The sequence below is a fragment of the Oncorhynchus keta genome, chromosome 14 (genome assembly GCF_023373465.1).
Source record: "Oncorhynchus keta strain PuntledgeMale-10-30-2019 chromosome 14, Oket_V2, whole genome shotgun sequence".
Taxonomy (NCBI): domain Eukaryota; kingdom Metazoa; phylum Chordata; class Actinopteri; order Salmoniformes; family Salmonidae; genus Oncorhynchus; species Oncorhynchus keta.
This window is the reverse complement of record NC_068434.1, coordinates 5,451,719-5,462,966: the sequence shown is the minus strand read 5'-3', so window position 1 is coordinate 5,462,966 and position 11,248 is coordinate 5,451,719. Positions and strand designations below refer to the sequence as shown.

General features: G+C 45.4%; 1 protein-coding gene across 1 annotated transcript in view; it reads right to left on the bottom strand.

Moving 5' to 3' along the window:
* The window catches only part of LOC118377301 (ras-GEF domain-containing family member 1B-A-like), a 146,154-nt gene extending 138,390 nt beyond the window's left edge, over positions 1-7,764 (bottom strand). Inside the window, exon 1 of the mRNA XM_052460856.1 lies at positions 7,501-7,764. The gene's annotated coding sequence lies outside the window, so the exon portion shown is untranslated. The remainder of the gene's footprint in view (positions 1-7,500) is intronic.
* Positions 7,765-11,248: the final 3,484 nt, after the last annotated feature.

Genomic DNA, 11,248 nt, shown 5'->3' with positions numbered 1-11,248 from the left:
TGGCTCCCCCTCTAACCACTAGGCTACCTGCCTCCCCTAACCACTAGTCTACCTGCCTCCCCCTCTAACCACTAGGCTACCTGCCTCCCCCTCTAACCACTAGGCGACCTGCCTCCCCCTCTCACCACTCGGCTACCTGCCTCCCCCTCTAACCACTAGGCTACCTGCCTCCCCCCCTAACCACTAGGCTACCTGCCTCCCTATAACCACTAGGCTACCTGCCTCCCCCACTAACCACTAGGCTACCTGCCTCCCCCTCTCACCACTAGGCTACCTGCCTCCCCCCTCTAACCACTAGGTTACCTGCCTCCCCCTCTAACCACTAGGCTACCTGCCTCCCTCTCTAACCACTAGGCTACCTGCCTCCCCCACTAACCACTAGGCTACCTGCCTCCCCCTCTAACCACTAGGCTACCTGCCTCCCCCTCTAACCACTAGGCTACCTGCCTCCCCCTCTAACCACTAGGCTACCTGCCTCTCCCTCTAAACACTAGGCTACCTGCCTCCCCCTCTAACCACTAGGCTACCTGCCTCCCCCTCTAACCACTAGGCTACCTGCCTCTCCCCCTAACCACTAGGCTACCTGCCTCTAACCATTAGGCTGCCTGCCTCTAACCACTCGGCCACCTGCCTCTAACCACTAGGCCACCTGCCTCTAACCACTAGGCTACCTGCCTCTAACCACTAGGCTACCTGCCTCTAACCACTAGGCTACCTGCCTCTAACCACTAGGCTACCTGCCACCTCTACACTCTAACCACTAGGCTACCTTCCTCTAACCACTAGGCTACCTGCCTCTAACCACTAGGCTACCTGCCTCTAACCACTAGGCTACCTGCCTCTAACCACTAGGCTACCTGCCACCTCTACACTCTAACCACTAGGCTACCTGCCTCTAACCACTAGGCTACCTGCCTCTAACCACTAGGCTACCTGCCTCTAACCACTAGGCTACCTGCCTCTAACCACTAGGCTACCTGCCACCTCTACTCTCTAACCACTAGGCTACCTGCCTCTAACCACTAGGCTACCTGCCACCTCTACACTCTAACCACTAGGCTTTGTCCAAAAACCTCCATAAATTTTCCTCATAGGCTTTGGCCATGTCAGAGTTAGTGCCTACAAAAAGACGCCGTTGCCTCTATTCAGGAAGTGTATTCATGTCGTCCCGAGTGCCAGGGAAGGAGAGGGGTGTGTGATGGGTGGGTCAAAGACACAAGCCATAGATGGGATTTATCCTTCTCCACCCCCTGCACACACACACACACACACACACACACACACACACACACAACTCCCTCATCCATACACACACACAACTCCCTCATCCGTACACACACACACACACACACACACACACACACACACACACACACACACACACACACACACACACACACACACACACACACAACTCCCTCATCCATACACACACACACATCCCATCTGTAGCTCAGTTGGTAGAGCATGGCGCTTGTAACGCCAGGGTAGTGGGTTCGATTCCCGGGACCACCCATACGTAGACTGTATGCACACATGACTGTAAGTCGCTTTGGATAAAAGCGTCTGCTAAATGGCATATATATATACACACACACACACACAACTCCCTCATCCGTACACACACACACAACTCCCTCATCCGTACACACACAACTCCCTCATCCGCACACACACACACAACTCCCTCATCCGTACACACACACACAACTCCCTCATCCATACACACACACACACAACTCCCTCATCCATACACACACACACAACTCCCTCATCCACACACACACAACTCCCTCATCCATACACACACACACAACTCCCTCATCCATACACACACACACACAACTCCCTCATCCATACACACACACACACACAACTCCCTCATCCATACACACACACAACTCCCTCATCCATACACACACACACAACTCCCTCATCCATACACACACAACTCCCTCATCCACACACACACAACTCCCTCATCCATACACACACACAACTCCCTCATCCATACACACACACAACTCCTCATCCATACACACACACACAACTCCCTCATCCATACACACACAACTCCCTCATCCACACACACACAACTCCCTCATCCATACACACACACACAACTCCCTCATCCATACACACACACAACTCCCTCATCCATACACACACACACACACAACTCCCTCATCCGTACACACAACTCCCTCATCCGTACACACACACACACAACTCCCTCATCCATACACACACACACAACTCCCTCATCCATACACACAACTCCTCATCCATACACACACACACAACTCCCTCATCCATACACACACACAACTCCCTCATCCATACACACACACACACAACTCCCTCATCCATACACACACACACAACTCCCTCATCCATACACACACACACAACTCCCTCATCCATACACACACAACTCCCTCATCCATACACACACACACAACTCCCTCATCCACACACACACACAACTCCCTCATCCATACACACACACACACACACACACAACTCCCTCATCCGTACACACAACTCCTCATCCATACACACACAACTCCCTCATCCATACACACAACTCCCTCATCCATACACACACACACACACACAACTCCCTCATCCATACACACACACACACAACTCCCTCATCCATACACAACTCCCTCATCCATATACACACACACACACAACTCCCTCATCCATACACACACAACTCCCTCATCCATACACACAACTCCCTCATCCATACACACACACACACACAACTCCCTCATCCCATACACACACACACACACAACTCCCTCATCTGTACACACACACAACTCCCTCATCCATACACACACACACACACAACTCCCTCATCCGTACACACACACAACTCCCTCATCCATACACACACACACACAACTCCCTCATCTGTACACACACATCCCATCTCCTTGAGTGAGAACACACCACAGTGATTTACATCAGAGTAGCATCTGTTGCACCATGTGTCTCTCTGGCGGTAAGATGGAGATCATGAGACTATATACGAGTCAACGCCTCAGCCGAAACAAAGGCTAACTTTGCACGCTGCTGTTTGGATTGTTTAAGCCACTTGGTGTGTGTGTGTGTGTGTGTGTGTGTGTGTGTGTGTGTGGAGCAAAGCAAGCATGAACAAAAGGAACAGATTGACACCAGATATATACGGACGGCTGGTTTAGAAAGTAACTTCGCTGGCTGTGTGTTTAAAAAAAACACAACCATCATTCATTGACTTAAGTAATAAATAATACAAACACAGAAGGTACATATAGTATATATGATATATATATATATATATTCATGAGTTAACACATTTACTACATGTTGACATCTTCATTTAACCAGGCAAATCCAAAATAATTCCACGCACAAATACAAAAGCGACTGTCTGGTTTATAAATAGCAGTACGGTAATATCCATGACTTAAAAATAAACATAACCACGTGTTTCCCTATCCTATGTTTACACCAATACCAATCTGTTCCCAGTCATTCCTTGGCACTACACTCCGCCCAGTCATTATCACACCACCTGATGGCCATGAGTCGTGTTTAAAGAACTAGGGTACTTTCTCGCCACACGGAAACAACCGATTCAATTTATATTTTTTATTTAACTAGGCAAGTCAGTTAAGAACAAATTCTTATTTTCAATGACTGCCTAGGGACAGTGGGTTAACTGCCTTGTTCAGGGGCAGAACGACAGATTTGTACTTTGTCAGCTCAGGGGTTTGAACTGGCAACCTTCCGGTTACTAGTCCAACGCTCTACCCACTAGGCTACCCTGCCGCCTCTACCTCTAATCACTAGGTTGCCCTGCCGCCCCTCCACTCTAACCACTAGGTTACCCTGCCGCCCCTCCACTCTAACCACTAGGTTACCCTGCCGCCCCCTCCACTCTAACCACTAGGTTACCCTGCCGCCCCTCCACTCTAACCACTAGGTTACCCTGCCGCCCCTCCACTCTAACCACTAGCTTACCCTGCCGCCCCTCCACTCTAACCACTAGGTTACCCTGCCGCCCCTCCCTCTAACCACTAGGTTACCCTGCCCCCTCCACTCTAACCACTGGGTTGCCCTGCCGCCCCTCCGCCCCTCCACTCTAACCACTAGGTTACCCCTACCGCCCCTCCACCCCTCCACTCTAACCACCCCTCCACCCCTCCCTCCTAACCCTCCACTCTAACCACCCCTCCACTCTAACCACCCCTCCCACTCTAACCACTAGGTTACCTGCCTCCCCTCCGCCCCTCCACTCTAACCACTAGATTACCTGCCTCCCCTCCACCCCTCCACTCTAACCACTAGGTTACCTGCCTCCCCTCCACCCCTCCACTCTAACCACTAGGTTACCTGCCTCCCAATCCTTGTCATAGGCCATGATATGGAAGTAAAAGGGTAGTGACATGTTTTAGGTAGTGATTAGTGACGAACTACAATCCCACATGACAACAAAATAAATAATGTATACAGTTTACTGTGCAATTCTCGTCAATTGTATTATTCTGTAGAATAATATACTAAACACTGTAGAATCCCTCAATCATGTGTAGTACTAAATATAGAATGTTGTAGTATACTATAGTAAATACACTAGTATTTAGTAGTACTAGTATTCACTACTACAGAAATGTCCCGATAACACTAGTCTGTGAAAACATTTTAATTAACTATAGTGAATACTACCCTGCCCATTCTCATCTATCTATCTATCTATCTATCTATCTATCTATCTATCTATCTATCTATCTATCTATCTATCTATCTATCTATCTATCTACCTACCTACCTACCTACCTCACTATCTATCTATCTATATATATATATATATCTATCTACGTACCTATCTACCTACCTCACTATCTATCTACCTACCTACCTACCTACCTACCTATAGGTTATGGAAAATGTGCTTGTTTTGTATTTCTGTATTTCTGTATTTTCCTGAAGGAAAAAGACCTCCCTTCTATGTAAAGATGATAGAACAAAAAAGCTACAGTAATTACTGCAGTGTACACTACTATTTTTTTTTTTACTCAAGTATTTATACTTTTTGCAGACTTCAGTCACTGACAGTGAGACCATCAGTTATCCTGGGCTGTAAACAGTACACAGGAAATCCCTATTCCCGCCTCAGGCCTGGGTGGAGTCATGCAGAGAGAGAGAGGTTTGGCCTAAACAGAGAGTACACAGTGGCAGAATATCTGACCACTGTGACTGACTAAAATTAATAAAAGCGTTGACTATGTACAAACTAAGTGAACATAGCCTTGCTATTGAGAGGCAGCTGAAGGCAGACCTGGCTCTCAAGAGAAGACAGGCTATGTGCTCACTGTCCCGCAAAATGAGGTGGGAACTGAGCTGCACTTCTAACAACCTGCCAAATGTATGACCATATTAATGCATCCCAACTCGGCTTGCCAAACCGCACATCCCCTTTTTAAAAAACGAGAAAAAAGTGGAAATAATATTTTGTCTATTATAAGACGCCATAGCCAGTATACACTTCCTCAACATAGTCTAATTTAATCTGATTACTCAAGAAATCTGTCATTCATTTTTGACGTTTTGCCAAAGACATCTTTAGTTGCCTCTAACTGAGATGTTTGGTGCAGTGTTTTTCAATAATAATAATTTTAAAAAAAGTGGATTAAAACCAGTCTCTCGTTGAACGACAAAGACTTTCCTGTAGAATCCCTACTGTTGACCAATCACCGATAAAAGGGGACGTAGGTTGCCTCCATGAATAAAAATGCTGTGTCGCCGAACAGTGAAAAAAAAACGAGTCCAACATGAAGAGAAACGTCACAAAATGTCGTCATAATATATGCAAACGCCTTTAGAGACACATTTCCCTTCAGATTATTACACAGAGACACAAAGAACACGAAAACAAATCCAATGTTGATTAACTCCCGTATCAGCCCAAATACCCGCGAGATCAGCGAGATCACAGCGAGATCACAAAGAGCAAGATTTGTAAAAAAGGCAACCAGTGAATTTTAATGTATGGGCTTTATTGGCATGGGAAACATATATGTTTATATTGCCAAAACAAGTGAAATAGATGAATAAACATTAAACGGTAAACGTTACGCTTACAAAAGTTCCTAGAATAATAAAAAGACATTTCAAAATGATTGGTCAACAGTAGGGATTATCCGAGAAAGTCAAGAACAAACACTCATGTAAAGCCTTGGTAATGAAAGAGAGGAGAAGATATACAACACTGTATATTAAAGACATAATGACATTTTGGAAATGTCTTAATTATGCTGAGAACTTTTGTAAGCGTAACGTTTACTGTTTCATGTTTATTCATCTATTTCACTTGCTTTGGCAATATAAACATATATGCTCCCCATGCCAATAAAGCCCATACATTAACATTGAAATGGAAGAGCGAAGCGAGATGAGGGGGAGAGAACAGGGACGAGAAGGGGATTCTTGGAGGAGCCTAGATAAACAGCCCCCCTCCTCCTCCTCCCTTAGTTAAATAATCTAAAGCATGAAGAATGTCACTCACCTACAGCATTAAGAAATAGAATCGGAGATTAAGAACTAGATATCGTTGGTTCACCGGCTGAAGCCTGGGAATGGGGGCTAAGGGAAACCTATCTAGGGGCTATCTATATAGATTTTTTTTTTTTAACTAAACCTTGTAGTTAAGAAAAGGCCATGGACGGGACTCTGATGAGGAGGTAAATAAAAACAAACCACCTAGGTAGTAATGTAAACGATATCATGTTAGAAAACAGGTCCCGTTATAAAGTACATTCTGCGCTTTAGTGAGGAAAACACTCTTAAATACAGCAACAATACCATCAACCTGTTTCCGCATAGCCAGTCATTGCAGTAGACAGAAGAAGTGACTGCTGTGTGTTTTAGTCAAATCATACTAGCTAGCATAGCATACAACCCACCTAGGTCCCATGGGTTGACCAGTGGCTCCCAACAAGGGATACTAGGACCCCTGGGGGTACTTAGTCTATCCACAGGGGTAATTGAGAAGACTTCAAGAGACCCTAGGTTTACTAGAAAAACGAGGGGGTACTTCATGGGTACTCTGGGCAGAGGGAAAGGAATCAGTTGATGGTACACTGAAAACCACTGGGTTTGACAACTATTTTTTTCATGTTCATTTATTAGGCCACAAATCTATTCCGTATATTCATCAAAGCAGAAATAACGAATCCAAATAAACCCCTATAGCGCTTGAATCGCAACAAAACTCACAAGTCAGACGCAGTAAAAAAATAATAACGCAAAATACACCCCCAGAAACAGCAACCTACACAGTTGACTGCACACATCGCCGTCCTCTCAGAGCGCACAGAACACCTCCGCATATTGTGACATTCGTTCAATACGGGTCGAAATTATTCCCAAACTAAACTCTAAAGCAAATGGATAAAATCCAAATATTTACACCAAGAGTAGACAATAAAAAGGAAAATATCTCACCTCAGAATAAGTACCTGCAGAATCCTTAATATATCTTTCCCACTAGAATAAAACGAGCACTTTCTCCAACGAAACCTGTGAGCTTCTACTGATATTCAGCCGCAGGTTTCCTCTGTCCTTACATTCAGCATATCCACTTGCAAATCACGAGTAGAAGGAACGTGTGTTCACGGTTTTCACAAGGCTTGACGGAGTTCTTAATATAACACGCAATCATCCACAGTCATATTGCAGCGAGACTGCGCAGCGGAGATCCTCACTCCAAACGTGTTGACTTGTTTGAGCTGGAGAAACCGGGAAAGTCGACTAATGACTTGACGATACCGCAGGCCAGCCAATCAGAGACGAGAAGGAGCTTGCAGGGGGGACTCGCTCACTTGTCAATGAGCAAGTTCGTTTTGCATAGCCCTGTGCCCCGGGTGTGAGGAGTGTGTACATTTTAGACCTTTCCATTGGTCCTCAAGATAACTCTTTAGACCCCGGGGCAATGGTCCATGCAAAACGAGCGCTCTTTTGCAATTTTACGCATCATGATATGCGATAATAAATTAGAAAATCATTGAACACACGCATGTCATTACCATTGTAGGGATCCAATAATAAACGGTCGTGAATGGTGTCTCAAAGCAATGTTTTCTGGGGACTAAACAGTTGTGACATTCATTCATTGTTGAAATTGTATGTGAAAATTGTTGAAACAAGCACCCGCAAAATATAGTTTAGTGTAATTTTATCCAAACATGAATAAGGAAGCATTTTAGGCACTTTTGTGTGTCCTAGTCTATGGGATTTGCAGATGGCATGACAGACTGTTTAATACTCATGTGTTATTACTACCGTGCAGACATGTTGGCAAATGTATTAAAAATAGAAAACAGAAGCACCTTATTTACATAAGTATTCAGACCCTTTGATATGAGACTCGAAATTGAGCTCAGGTGCATCCTGTTTCCATTGATCATCCTTGAGATTTTTATACACTTTGATTGGAGTCCAACCTGTGGTAAATTCAAATGATTGGACATGATTTGGAAAGACACACACATCTATATGAGGTCCCACAGTTGACAGGGCCTGTCAGAGCAAAAACCAACTATCCGTGAGTTTGAAGGAATTGACCGTAGAGCTACGAGACAGGATTGTGTCGGGGCACAAGAAGGAGTTTGGAACCACCAAGACTCTTCCTAGAGCTGGCCGCCCAGCCAAACTGAGCAATCTGGGGGGAGAAGGGCCTTGGTCAGGGAGGCGACCAAGAACCTGATGGTCACTCTGATAGAGCTCTATTGTGTTCCTCTGTGGAGATGAGAGAACCTTCCAGAAGGACAACCATCTCTGCAGCACTCCACCAAGCAGGCCTTTATGGTAGAGTGGCCAGACGGAAACCACTCCTCAGTAAAAGGCACATGACAGCCCGCTTGGAGTTTGCCCAAAAGGCACCTAAAGGATTCTCAGACCATGAGAAACATGATTCTCTAGTCTGATGAAACCAAGATGGAACTCTTTGGCTTGAATGTCAAGCATCATGTCTGGAGGAAACCTGGGTCCATCCCTACGGTGAAGCATGGTGGTAGCAGCATCATGCTGTGAGGATGTTTTTCAGCAGCAGGGACTGGGAGACTAGTCAGGATCGAGGGAAAGATGAACGGAGCAAAGTACAGAGAGATCCTTGATGAAAACCTGCTCCAGAGCGCTCAGGACGTCAGACTGGGTCGAAGGTTCACCTTCCAACAGGACAACGACCCTAAGCACACAGCCAAGACAATGCAAGAGTGGCTTTGGTACAGGTCTCTGAATGTCCTTGAGTGGCCCATCTTGAACCTGTTCGAACATCTCTGGAGAGACCTGAAAATAGCTGTGCAGCGACGCTCCCCATCCAACCTGACAGAGATTGAGAGGATCTGCAGAAGAATGGGAGAAACTCCCCAAATACAGGTGTGCCAAGCTTGTAGCGTCATTACCCAAGAAGACGTTTAAGTTCAGTAATTCAACCATTTAAAAAAAACAAGCACACATAAAACCTAAAAGCCATTAATTCACATGAATAAAATCATGGAGGAAATAAAGACGGGGACTTATTTCCATTGTGGTCCTCTTGAGACAAGATGGCTGAACAAGATCCAACACAGTACGGCAGTGAAATAATCAAAGAAAAGCAGTTGTTTTCACACGTAGTTCTACATCCTGTTGTGTGCCTGGGCTTTCGGACCGGACTGTATACTACGTCCCGTCGTTCTTCCTGCGTAAAGTAATGACCTTAATTAAGTCTGCCGCCACACTGGCACGTTGAGAACGGATACCAAGTTAGAAATGGGATTAATTATTTTCTCATTGGTCAAGTGTGTGTGCTGCTCTTTTCTCATTGGTCATGTGTGCGTGCTGCTCTTTTCTCATTGGTCATGTGTGCGTGCTGCTCTTTTCTCATTGGTCATGTGTGTGCTGCTCTTTTCTCATTGGTCAAGTGTGCGTGCTGCTCTTTTCTCATTGGTCAAGTGTACGTGCTGCTCTTTTCTCATTGGTCAAGTGTACATGCTGCTCTTTTCTCATTGGTCAAGTGTACATGCTGCTCTTTTCTCATTGGCCAGTGTACATGCTGCTCTTTTCCCATTGGTCAGTGTGTGTGCTACTCTTTTCTCATTGGTCAAGTGTACGTGCTGCTCTTTTCTCATTGGTCAAGTGTACATGCTGCTCTTTTCTCATTGGCCAGTGTACATGCTGCTCTTTTCCCATTGGTCAGTGGTGTGTGCTACTCTTTTCTCATTGGTCATGTGTGCGTGCTGCTCTTTCCTAATTGGTCAGTGTGCGTGCTGCTAATTGGCCAGTGTGCGTGCTGCTCTTTTCTCATTGGTCAGTGTGCGTGCTGCTCTTTTCTAATTGGCTAACATATCTGTCGGTCCGTCAAGAGTTACATTCATACAAAACTTTTTTTTGTCGGTGAAAAAGGATGGACATTTTCTGGATAGGGTTGAAGCATCATCTCTGCTGTCCACCAATGAATGTATTTCTCCCATTGAGGCAGGGTAGCCTAGTGGTTAGAGTGTAGAGGCGGCAGGGTAGCCTAGTGGTTAGAGTGTAGAGGGGGCAGGGTAGTCATTCAGATAAGTTGGTCCTCCTCACAATCACCAGGATGTGGGTGAACGTAAAGATGTACTCCAGAGATGGTTGAACTTTTCCTGTTGAAAAGCGATATCCCAAGTATAAATACAGTACAGTACACACACTTAAAGGGTAACAAACTATTTTCTGAGACAACTCGTTTAAAAAGTCGTTCAACTGTTTAAGTTAAAGGAGTTGGTTTGATGGGAAGTTGTGATGTCATCAGCCTCTAACTAACCTGGACCGTCTATTGAGATGCGCCTTTTGCTCAGTAGATCAGCTGTTAAATGACATGAAAAGGGAGACTGGAATGTCACTTTTTAATATGAATAATTCAGGACAAATAGGAAAACACTCAGTTAAAAAATACAAGATCAGTCAAATCTCTTGTGATCTCGTGGCAGTGCGGCAGGGTAGCTTAGTGGTTTGAGTGTAGAGGCGGCAGGGTAGCCTAGTGGTTAGAGTGTAGAGGTGGCAGGGTAGCCTAGTGGTTAGAGTGTAGAGGCGGCAGGGTAGCCTAGTGGTTAGAGTGTAGAGGGGGCATGGTAGCCTAGTGGTTAGAGTGTAGAGGTGGCAGGGTAGCCTAGTGGTTAGAGTGTTGGACTAGTAACTGAAAGGTTGCAAGTTCGAATCCCGAGCTGACAAGTTACAAATC